Source organism: Triticum aestivum, chromosome 7B (genome assembly GCF_018294505.1).
Source record: "Triticum aestivum cultivar Chinese Spring chromosome 7B, IWGSC CS RefSeq v2.1, whole genome shotgun sequence".
Lineage (NCBI taxonomy): Eukaryota > Viridiplantae > Streptophyta > Magnoliopsida > Poales > Poaceae > Triticum > Triticum aestivum.
The window spans coordinates 460,142,056-460,153,415 of NC_057813.1; positions in this window are offsets into that span (position 1 = coordinate 460,142,056).

Here is an 11,360-nt window from a genome sequence, read left to right on the forward strand (position 1 = left end):
AGTTGCCAAAAATTGGCATCAAATCAACGATTACATGCCATGAAGTAGGATTAGGAATTTATGGCTACTTATTTATACTTATCCAGAGATTATGGTTTGATTTTTAAGCACATTTGTCTATGTACAGACCAATCTTGAAGAAAATAATGGCACAAACATATGTAGGTCACTAAAAATCAATTGTCAAGTCCTTGCTAGGAATTATTAGCATGGACACTAACCCTAGTCGGATTACTAGCAGATATCATTTGCACAGATGAAACAACTAACCACTTATCATTTGTACCATTCAAACAATCAATACACTACACGGATCTAACAAAACTTACTCAGATTCATGGATTGGGAGAACATAACCATAGAATTTCTATTCCAAAAAGCGGGAGGCAGGAGTAACCAGAGAAACCCTAGGATCTATTTGACACATAAATGGGTATAGATGACTAACCAGTTGTTTGTCATTGTCGGAGTCATCACTGGAGTGGTCATCGGAGTCATCGCCGGGGTCGTCGCCCGAGTCGTCACCAGAGTTAGTGTGGAACTCCACCTCCGGCTGTGGAAGCTCGACGCCGTCGATGACGTTAGGGTGCAGTGATAACTTGCCGGCAGTGACGGCAACCTCTGTCTCCATCTCCACGCCGTGCTCTGGTGCTTTAGCATCCCCGTGAAACGTCTCCAACGTATCTATAATTTATGATTGTTCCATGATGTTATATTATCATTCTTGGATGTTTTACAATCATTTTATAGTCATTTTATATCATTTTTTGGTACTAACCTATTGACATAGTGCGCAGTGCCAGTTGATGTTTTCTGCATGTTTTTTACATCGCAGGAAATCAATACCAAATGGAGTCCAAATGCAGCAGAACTTTTTGTGGATTTTATTTGGACCAGAAGACATCCAGTGGGCCAGGAAAGCAGCCGAGGGGAGCTCCGAGGGAGCACAACCCACCAGGGCGCGCCTGGGCCCCCAGGTGCGCCCCGGTGGGTTGTGCCCTCCTTGTTGGCCTCCCGCACTGCCTCTTTGCTCTATAAATACCCCAGTATTCCAGAAACCCTAGGAGAGTCAACGAAAATCAATTCCAGCCACCGCAAGTTCCAGAAACACCAGATCCAATCTAGACACCATCATAGAGGGGTTCATCATGTCCATTGGTGCCTCTCCGATGATGCGTGAGTAGTTATTTGTAGACCTACGAGTCCGTAGTTAGTAGCTAGATGGCTTCCTCTCTCTTTCTCTCTCTTGATTATCAATACAATGGTCTCTTGGAGATCCATATGATGTAAGTCTTTTTGCGGTGTGTTTGTTGGGATCCGGTAACTTTGAGTATATGATCAGATCTATGTTTTTATCCATGAAAGTTATTTGAGTCTTCTTTGATCTCTTATATGCATGATTAACTATAGCCTCGTATTTCTTCTCCGATATTTGGTTTTTTTGGCAAACTTGATCTATTTATCTTGCAATGGGAAGAGGTGCTTTGTGATGGGTTCGATCTTATGTTGCTTGATCCCAGTGACAGAAGGGGAAACGACACGTATCTTTTGTTGCTATTAAGGATAACAAGATGGGGTCTATTTCTACATAAATATGGGGTCTATTCCTACATGAATAGATCTTGTCTACATCATGTCATCATTCTTATTGCATTACTCCATTTTCCCATGAATTTAATATACTAGATGCATGCTGGATAGCGGTCGACGTGTGGAGTAATAGTAGTAGATGCATGCAGGAGTCGGTCTACTAATCTTGGCGTGATGCCTATATAATTATTATTGCCTGGATATCGTCATGGTTATTTTAAGTTCTATCAATTGCCTAATAGTAATTGTTTTCCCACTGTTTGCTATTTTTCTTGAGATAAGCCACTAGTGAAACATACGGCCCCCGAGTCTCTTCTCATCATATTTGCCTTTGCGATCTATTTTTATTTGCTTTTATTTTCAGATCTATTAAACCAAAAATACAAAATACCTTGCTGCAATTTATTCATTCCGTGATCTATTTATCCTATCTATCACAACTTTATCACGTCTTCTTGCCAATTCGAGGTATCGTTTCCCGAAAGGGATTGACAACTCCTTTAACATGCCGGGTTGCGAGCATTTGTTATTTGTGTGCAAGGGCTGTTTACGTGGTGTTAGGAGGTTCTCCTACTGGTTCGATAACCTTGGTCTCATCACTGATCAAAATACCTACCGTCGCTATAATGCATCATCCCTTCCTCTTTGGGGAAATACCGACGTACTTCTAGCAGACATCACCCCAGCATCGCTACTCCCTTCGATGGGGCGCTTCCGCGGCATCCTCATACACTGACGGCTATGAGGAATGAGAGCGGCATTGAGGATGCAAGTGGAGGGAGTGGATTGTGTGTGTGGCGAGGTGGGGGGTGCGGCAGCTCTGGCGTACCATCAATATGGAGTAGTGGGAGTAGTGGGAGAGAGACGGGCGGCGGTCAAACCGATGGCTTGCCTCCTGGTGAGCCTGCGCACTGGACTGCGGGCATGCCTACCGTCGTTTCACACAGCTACTCGCACGCCTCCCGATAGCACTGCGCTGCAAGCACGCCTCCGTCAATTCACACACATGCACGCACGGCTCCCGCTTTGCCTACGGGGCGGACTGCTCGCATGTGTCCCGTTGATGACCCACAAGTGTAGGGGATCTATCGTAGTCCTCTCGGTAAGTAAGAGTGTCGAACCCAATGAGGAGCATAAGGAAATGACAAGCGGTTTTCAGTAAGGTATTCTATGTAAGCACTGAAATTGTAGGTAACAGATAGTTTTGTGATAAGATAATTTGTAACGGGTACCAAGCAATGAAAGTAAATAAGGTGCAACAAGGTGGCCCAATCCTTTTTGTAGCAAAGGACACGCCTGGACAAGTTCTCATAATGAGAAAAGCGCTCCCGAGGACACATGGGAATTATCGTCAAGCTAGTTTTCATCACATGCATATGATTCGCGTTCGTTACTTTTATAATTTGATATGTGGGTGGACCGGTGCTTGGGTACTGCCCTTTCTTGAACAAGCATCCGACTTATCATTAACCCATATGGCAAGCATCTGCAACTACAAAAGAAGTATTAAGGTAAACCTAACTATAGCATGAAACAAGTGGATCCAAATCAGCCCCTTACGAAGCAACGCATAAACTAGGGTTTAAGCTTCTGTTACTCTAGCAACTCATCATCTACTTATTACTTCGCAATGCCTTCCTCTAGGCCTAAATAATGGTGAAGTGTCATGTAGTCGATGTTCACATAACACCACTAGAGGAGAGACAACATACATCTCATCAAAATATCGAACGAATACCAAATTCACATGACTAGTAATAGCAAGACATCACCCATGTCCTCAGGAACAAACGTAACTACTCACTAAGCATATTCATGTTCATGATCAGAGGGGTATTAATATGCATTAAGGATCTGAACAAATGATCTTCCACCAAATATACCAACTAGCATCAATTACATGGAGTAATCAACACTACTAGCAACCCACAGGTACCAATCTGAGGTTTGGGTACAAAGATTGGATACAAGAGATGAACTAGGGTTTTAGAGGAGACGGTGCTAGTGAAGATGTTGATGGAGATTGACCCCCTCCCGATGAGAGGATCGTTGGTGATGACGATGGTGATGATATCCCCCTCCTGGAGGTAAGTTTCCCCGGCAGAACAGCTCCGCCGGAGCCCTAACTGGTTCCGCCAAGGTTCCACCTTGTGGCGGCGGAGTTTCATCCCGAAAGCTTGCTTATGATTTTTTCCAGGGTAAAAGACTTCATATAGCAGAAGATGGGAATCGGAGGGCTACCAGGTGCCCCACGAGGCAGGGGGCGCACCCAGGGGGGTAGGGCGCGCCCCACCCTCGTGGATGGTGGGTGGACCCCTCAGGTATTTCTTCCACTCAATATTTTTTATTAATTCCCAAAATGACTTTCTTGGAGTTTCAGGACTTTTGGAGCTTTGCAGAATAGGTCTCCAATATTTGCTCCTTTTCCAGCCCAGAATCCCAGCTGCCAGCGTTCTCCCTCTTTTTGTAAACCTTGCAAAATAAGAGAGAATAGCCATAAGTATTGTGACATAACATATAATAACAGCCCATAATGCAATAAATATCGATATAAAATCATGATGCAAAATGGATGTATCAACTCCCCCAAGCTTAGACCTCGCTTGTCCTGAAGCGGAAGCCGACATCAAAAAATATGTCCACATGCTTAGAGATAGAGGTGTCGATAAATAAAATACGGACATGAGGGCATCATGATCATTCTTATAACATCAACATATATATTTATATGTGAAAACCTCTCTTTCTTTACTACTTCCTATGAATTGTAACGACGACCAAAACTATGTTTGCCAACTCTCAACAAATTTTAATCATCATACTCTCTATATGTGAAGTCATTACTATCCATAAGATCAATATGGTCTCTTTTATTTCTTTTCATTCATTCTTTTATTTATTCCTTCAAGATCATAGCAAGATAGCAAAGCCCTTGACTCAACAATAATCTTTATTATGTATAGCTCACGGACTCGATTACATAGAGGGATCACAAAGCAAAACTCAAAACTAATTCATATGAAAACTTTATTCTACTAGATCAAGATATTACTAAAAGGATCAAACTAAGTAAAACGGTAAAGATAGGAGTGTGATGGTGATACGATACCGGGGCAACTCCCCCAAGCTTGGCAGTTGCCAAGGGGAGTGCCCATACCCATGTGATTATGTCCTCAGAGATGGTGATGATGGAGTTGTTGATGATGTAGGCTTGTCGTCCGTCTTCCAAGGCATAGGCTCACCATCATAGAAGGATGATCGAGTCTCCGAGATCCTCAAATCTGCAGCCAAACTCATCCTCTTGAATCTATATTCATACTCACAGTTTTGGTTTTGCAGGTCATAGCTCTGGGCTTGGAGGTGCTCGATTTTCTCATGAAGCTTGAAGATGGTCTCCCTAATGTTATTGGCGTCCAGCTTGTGGTTGTTGGTGAATTCCGCGATCATCATCTGGTCGGCATTGAGTCCGTGTTCCACCATCCCTTGGCACTTGAAAACTTGTTGTTCCATTGTTTCGAGCTTTGTCTCCACGCTTCCGGTACTCCTTGGTCCCTCCACATCGCGGATGTGCAGCACCCCATCACGCATCTCAATGGTTTGAGGGTGATGCAGCACGAGGTAGGGGTTGATGAACCTCTCGAAGAACTTGTCCCTGGGGGCGCTTAAAGATGTCATGGTGCTCTAGATCTATCAGAAAAACAGCTCGAAACAAAGAAAGATGATATTTGCGTGATACGATGGTCAAAACCTTTGGGGGATTATATAATGAATTTTACTGACTGAAAGAAGTATCGTGCAAGAAAACAGAGTCCGAAGAGCACACAAGGTGCCCATGAGGCAGGGGGCGCGCCGGGGTTGGGCGCGCCCTCCACCCTCATGGATGCTCGTGTCCTTCCCGAACTACTTCTTAGTTTCCTATTTTCTTAAATATTCCAAAACGGAGAAAAATTGCTATTAGAACTATTTTGGAGTCGGTTTACTTACCATACCACATACCTATTCCTTTTCGCAGCCTGAAACATTTTGGAAAGTGTCTCTTATGTACACCTCCGGGGTTACGGTTTCAATAACATTAGTTTCAACATTTATTGGGTTACCTGAGATATAATGTTTGATTCTTTGACCATTCACCAGCTTCGGATTTGTGCCTTCGAAGTTGTTAATTTGTATGGCACCAGAACGATAGACCTCCTTGATAACGTAAGGGCCTTCCCATTTAGAGATAAGTTTTCCTTCAAAAAACCTTAAACGAGAGTTGAATAGCAACACATAATCACCTACATTGAACTCACGCTTTTGTATCCTTTTGTCATGCCATCTTTTAACTTTTTCTTTAAATAGTTTGGCATTCTGATAGGCCTGGGTTCTCCATTCATCAAGTGAGGTAATGTCAAATAACCTCTCCTCACAGGCAAGTTTGAAATCATAATTGAGCTCTTTAATAGCCCAATATGCCTTATCTTCAAGTTTGAGAGGTAAGTGACATGCATTTCCATAAACCATTTTATATGGAGACATACCCATAGGATTTTTATATGCAGTTCTATAAGCCCATAATGCATCATCAAGTTTCTTGGACCAATTCTTTCTAGATCTATTAATAGTCTTTTGCAAAATTAATTTGAGCTCTCTATTATTTAATTCTACTTGACCACTAGACTATGGGTGATATGGAGATGCAATTCTATGATTAACATCATACTTAGCAAGCATTTTATGAAAATCACCATGAATAAAATGTGAACCACCATCAGTGATTAAGTATCTAGGGACACCAATCCTCGGAAAAATAACTTCTTTAAGCATCTTAATAGAGGTGTTATGATCAGCACTACTAGTTGGAATAACTTCTACCCACTTGTAACGTAATCAACAACAACTAAAATATGTGTATATCCATCAGAGGCAGGAAAAGGTCCCATATAATCAAACCCCCAAACATCAAATGGTTCAATAACAAGAGAATAATTCATAGGCATTTCTTGACTTCTACTAATATTACCAATTCTTTGACATTCATCACAAGACAAGACAAACTTACAGGCATCTTTGAATAGAGTAGGCCAATAAAAACCGGATTGCAATACCTTATGTGCAGTTCTATCTTCAGCGTGGTGTCCTCCATATTCCTCGGAGTGACACTTGCGTAGGATCTATTCCTGTTCATGATCAGGTACACAACGTCTAATAACACCATCTACTCCTTCTTTATAAAGGTGCGGGTCATCCCAGAAGTAATGTCTTAAATCATAGAAAAACTTTTTCTTTTGCTCGTATGTGAAACTGGGTGGTATAAATTTAGCAACAATGTAATTAGCATAATCGGCATACCATGGAGCAATACGAGAAGCATTCATGACATCTAATTGTTCATCAAGAAAGCTATCATCAATAGGTAGTGGGTCATCAAGAACATTCTCTAACCTACACAAGTTGTCTGCGACAGGGTTCTCAGCTCCCTTTCTATCAATAATATGCAAATCAAATTGTTGTAGCAAGAGAACCCATCTAATAAGTCTAGGTTTAGCATCTTTCTTTTCCATAAGATATTTAATAGTAGCATGATCAGTGTGAATAGTTACTTTAGAATCAACAATATAAGGTCTGAACTTATCACATGCAAATACAACTGCTAAGAATTCTTTTTCAGTAGTAGCATAGTTTCTCTGGGAAGTGTCTAGAGTTTTACTAGTATATTGAATAACATTTACTTTCTTATCAACTCTTTGTCCTAGAACAGCACCTACAACATAATCACTAGCATCACACATAATTTCAAAGGGTAAATTCCAATCAGGTGGCTGAACAATAGGTGCAGAAATCAAAGCTTTCTTAAGTATTTCAAATGCTTCTACACAATCATCATCGAAGACAAAAGGAATACCTTTTTGTAATAGATTAGTCAGAGGCCTGGAGATTTTAGAAAAGTCCTTAGTGAACCTCCTATAAAAACCGACATGACCAAGGAAACTTTTTATACCTTTGATGTCCTTGGGACACGATATCTTTTCAATTGCGTCGACTTTAGCTCTATCAACTTCAATACCTCTTTCAGAAATTTTATGCCCCAAGACAATACCTTCATTAACCATAAAGTGGCACTTCTCCCAATTTAAGATGAGACTAGTATCTTCACGTATCTGCAAAACTCGATCAAGGTTGCTCAAGCAATCATCAAAAGAGGATCCATAAACGGAGAAATCATCCGTGAATACCTCACAAATCGTTTCACAAAAGTCAGAGAATATAGCCATCATGCATCTTTGAAAGGTAGCAGGTGCATTACATAAACCAAAAGGCATACATCTATAAGCAAAAGTACCGAAAGGGCAAGTAAAAGTGGCATTTTCTTGATCCTCCGCTGAACCATGTATTTGAGAGAAACCAGAATAACCATCTAGAAAGCAAAAATGTGTATGTTTGGATAGTCTTTCTAGCATTTGATCAATAAAAGCTAAAGGGTAATGATCTTTTTTTAGTAGCTTTATTTAATTTGCGGAAATCAATTACCATCCTATAACCTGTAGTAATTCTTTGTGGGATCAATTCATCTTTATCATTAGGAACGACAGTAATACCTCCCTTATTAGGGACACAATGGACAGGACTTACCCACTGACTATCAACAACTGGATAAATTATACCTGCCTCAAGGAGCTTTAGTATTTCCTTTCTTACCACTTATTTCATCTTAGGATTTAATCATCGTTGGTGATCAATAACTGGTTTGGCATCATCTTCCAATTTTATTTTGTGTTGGCATAAAGTGGGACTAATGCCCTTAAGTTCATCGAGAGTATATCCAATAGAAGCACAGTGCTTCTTCAGAGTTTTCAATAATCTTTCCTCTTCCTGCTTTGAAAGGTTAGCACTAATAATAACATGATATATCTTCTTTTCATCAAGATAAGCATATTTAAGAGTATCAGGTAATGGTTTAAGCTCAAACACGGGATCACCCTTGGGTGGAGGAGGATCCCCTAGGATTTCAACAGGCAATTTGTGTTTCAAAATAGGTCCCTGTTCAAAGAATACTTCATCTATTTCCCTTCTTTCATTCATAAACATATCATTTTCATGGTCTAGCAAATATTGTTCTAAAGGATCATTAGGAGGCACGGCAATAGAAGCAAGACCAATAATTTCATCCTTACTAGGCAATTCTTTATCATGGGGTTGTCTACGAAATTTAGCAAAATTAAACTCATGAGACATATCTCCCAAACCAATAGTAAAAACATCCTTTTCGCAATCAATCTTAGCATTAACAGTATTCAAGAAGGGTCTATCAAATATAATGGGACAAAAGTCATCTTGTTGGGAACCAAGAATAAGAAAATCAGCAGGATATTTAACTTTCCCACACAAGAGTTCAACATCTCTAACAATCCCAATTGGTGAAACAGTATCTCTATTGGCAAGCTTAATTGTAACATCAATTTATTCTACCTCAGCAGGTGCAATATCATGCATAATTTCTTCATATAAGGAATAAGGTATTGCACTAGCACTAGCACCCATATCACATAAGCCATGATAACAATGATCTCCTATTTTAACAGAAATAACAGGCATGCCTACAACGGGTCTATGTTTCTTAGCATCGGGTCTAGCAATTCTAGCAGCTTGATCACAGAAATAAATAACATGCCCATCAATATTTTCAGCCAAGAGATCTTTAACCATAGCAATACTAGGTTCAACTTTAATTTGCTCAGGTGGTGTATATGTTCTAGTATTACTCTTACGAACCACAGTTGAAGCTTTAGCATGATCCTTTATCCTAACGGGGAAAGGTGGTTTCTCAATATAAGTGGAAGGGACAATAGGATCGTTATAAGTGATAGTCTTTTATTCAACTATAATAGGTGCAACTACTTTTACTTTAGTGGGAGGATTATATTTAAACCACTTCTCCTTAGGGAGATCAACATGAGTAGCAAATTATTCATAGAAAGAAGCTACTATCTCAGAGTCAAGTCCATATTTAGTGCTAAATCCACGAAAAGCATCGGTATACATAAAAGATTTGACACAATCAAACTTAGGTGTTATACCTGACTCCTTACCTTCATCAGAATCCCAATCTTCAAAGTTGCATTTAATTCTTTCCAATAAATCCCATTTGAATTCAATAGTCTTCATCATAAAAGACCCAGCACAAGAAGTGTCGAGCATGGAGCGATTGTTGAGAGAAAGCCGAGCATAAATATTTTGAATAATCATTTCTCTTGAGAGCTCATGATTGGGGCATGAATATAACATTGACTTAAGCCTCCCCCAAGCTTGAGTGATGCTTTCTCCTTCGCGAGGCCAAAAATTATATGTATAATTACGATCACGATGAACAAGATGCATAGGATAAAACTTCTGGTGAAATTCCAATTTCAATCGTTTATAGTCCCAGGATCCCATATCATTGCATAGCCTATACCATGTAAATGCATCTCCCTTCAAAGATAAAGGGAAGACCTTCTCCTTGATAACATCATCGGGCATACCTCCAAGCTTAAATAATCCACAAACTTCATCCACATAGATTAGGTGTATATCGGAATGCAATGTTCCATCTCCTGCAAAGGGATTAGCTAGCAGTTTATCTACCATACCCGAAGGAATGTCAAAATAAACATTTTCAATAGGTTCAGTAGGTTGAGGAGCAACTCTTTGCTCTACTGATCGGGGTGAAGATACCCCGAACAAGCCCGTCAAAGGATTATGTTCCATATTAACAAGTGACAGTAAATTTCAGCACACTATATAAATGTTTCCTTACCAAGTTCGACTTACTAAAGGCGCTTCACTCCCCGGCAACGGTGCCAGAAAAGAGTCTTGATGACCCATAAGTGTAGGGGATCTATCATAGTCCTTTCGATAAGTAAGAGTGTCGAACCCGGCGAGGAGTAGAAGGAAATGACAAGCGGTTTTCAGTAAGGTATTCTCTGCAAGCACTGAAATTGTAGGTAACAGATAATTTCGTGATAAGATAATTTGTAACGGGTAACAAGCAACGAAAGTAAATAAGGTGCAGTAAGGTGGCCCAATCCTTTTTGTAGCAAAGGACAAGCCTGGATAAGTTCTTATAATGAGAAAAGCGCTCCCGAGGACACATGGGAATTATCGTCACGCTAGTTTTTATCACATTCATATGATTCACATTCATTACTTTGATAATTTGATATGTGGGTGGAGCGGTGCTTGGGTACTGCCCTTTCTTGGACAAGCATCCCACTTATGATTAACCCCTATTGCAAGCATTCACAACTGAAAAAGAAGTATTAAGGGAAACTGTCGTGGCATTAACAGGTCAGATGTCCTAGCGGAAGGACTTAGTCGTGGAGCCATTGCAACGAGATTAGCTTAAAGGGGTTAAACCGGAACAAAGCACACAGGGAGTTTATACTGGTTCGGCCCCTTGCGGTGAAGGCAAAAGACTATGATCCAGTTGTTGTGGGATTGATTGATCTCGATGGGCAGGGAGCGAATCCGCTTTACCTATCTCTCGAGTTGTTGCTTTCCTGTCCCTGAAACGGCGCCAGGTCGTCCCTTTATGTACATAGGCTGACGCCCGGCCGGTCTACAGAATCCTGAGGTCGGCTTATACAATTGTCCGGCTCGGTTTCTTCCTTTCCCTAACTTACAATACAAGTTATATATCTATGACGGTTTATTACTATGGGTCCTAATCCGCCATTGGGCTCTGGGCCTCTAAGCCTCCATAATTGAAGCACCATATCCTTCATATTCATGGGCTTTTATACAGGATTCCT